Here is a 1588-nt window from a genome sequence, read left to right on the forward strand (position 1 = left end):
CACACTAGCAGGGCGGCCTAAGCCGTAGGCGAAATGTGCTCATTCGCTTTGGCGCGACGTCGAACTATAAATAATGCTGTCACTAGCGTGAGCGTCGTGGAAACTCGGAAATGTCGGCTGCGAGGGTGAGTGCCAAGTTTGGGGAGCGTTTCGTAGTATGCGCAGTGCAATGGAAACGCGGAAACTTGTTGTGGCCCAGTGCTTTGCAGTTGGACGTCAAGATTGGTACACAGTAGTAAAGAGCGAGGCACTGAGTTGGCATGAATAATGGAGTGCACAATGGGGCTCGAGATGTGTTTGTTACCTCAGGTGCTGTATGATTGTCGACAAGGAGTGAAAACGGAGCAATTTGTGACGGCTCTTTCATTTTAAGACGTTAAAAACAGACGGAATTTGCATTTGTAATACCAGAGCATCGAAACTACTTGGAACTTTTGTGTATATGAACGGGTCCGCGCCTTTGTACTCTGCTCCCTTCACCGCTACAAACCAACCAACCATCGTGTCAGTGCGCATCTGAGTCGCAAAGAATGGGGAATAGCGCAGTTTGGTTCGGCATGGGGCGTAGCTCAGTTGGTAGAGCGTTCGCTTGGCATGTGAGAGGTCCAGGGTTCAAGCCACGGCGCCTCAATTTTTTGTGGTCAGTGCATGGTAAGTGTTGGTCGCGGCGAACCTAAAGGCACGCAAGATGTTGCAAAGCCAGCGTCACAGACTGATATGATGTATACTGACGTAAGGAAAGCAAGATGTAAGTGTGGGGACCGGCTGTTATCGAGGTGTCATCGAGTGCAGATCTGTCTTAGGTATCGCGGCTTAACCTCATTGAAGTCTAAAGGATGGACAACACGTTGGTCTTACTCAGAGCGGTGTCCGAATTCTATTTTCGACGTTATACGTGCCACTTTCATTGTGGCCAACTACGATTCGATACAGAATGCACGAAACCTGAAAGACACCCTAACGGATACATAGAGAGTAGTGTTTGTCTGCTGAATAATGGGAGTGCAAGGGTCTGTGTCGTCTATATGGCTGTATGTAGCACCATTAGTCTTCGGGGCGGCCGTAGCTCAGATGGTAGGGCGCTCGCTTAGTATGGTCGAGGTACTGGGATCAATAACCAGTGTCTCCAGAATTTTTAAGACACACACATGCGCACCTTGCCATGCAAGTGGAATAATTCACAACCAGCAGATGTGTCTAGGAAGATACAAGCGAATGATTAGCATCCACAATTGACAAGCGTGCTGTTATTAGTGCGCAGGAAGCACCCTCCTCCCACGCCTACACTTAATTTAGAAACAGTACAAGTGTTCCCGTAAGATTCTCAAGCCTATGTCGGAAAGATCTGCCTTGCGCCGAGTTCACGTAAATCCAACTGCACATTCCTATTCTTTGCGTGCAGTCAGCTGCTACTGGTGTTGCTAGTTGTGACTGCTGATAACAGATGCCGTAGCAATCAATTCATGGAGTGAGTTGTATGTTTTGTGATAGTCTGTCTCTGACAAGCAAGCACAGGTGACGTAGGTGCGAACACAGGAAGCTTGCAGACCCTCGCTGCCTGCAGACACCGAGCAGCCTCACTAGGAGG

At 48.9% G+C, this 1588-nt stretch overlaps 1 non-coding gene across 1 annotated transcript; it reads left to right on the plus strand.

The window, feature by feature from the left end:
• Positions 1-558: 558 nt before the first annotated feature.
• Positions 559-631, plus strand: Trnaa-ggc (transfer RNA alanine (anticodon GGC)). Its single transcript has one exon. It is a non-coding gene; the product is annotated as a tRNA-Ala (tRNA).
• Positions 632-1588: the final 957 nt, after the last annotated feature.

This window comes from Schistocerca gregaria, chromosome 10 (genome assembly GCF_023897955.1).
Source record: "Schistocerca gregaria isolate iqSchGreg1 chromosome 10, iqSchGreg1.2, whole genome shotgun sequence".
Taxonomy (NCBI): Eukaryota; Metazoa; Arthropoda; class Insecta; order Orthoptera; family Acrididae; genus Schistocerca; species Schistocerca gregaria.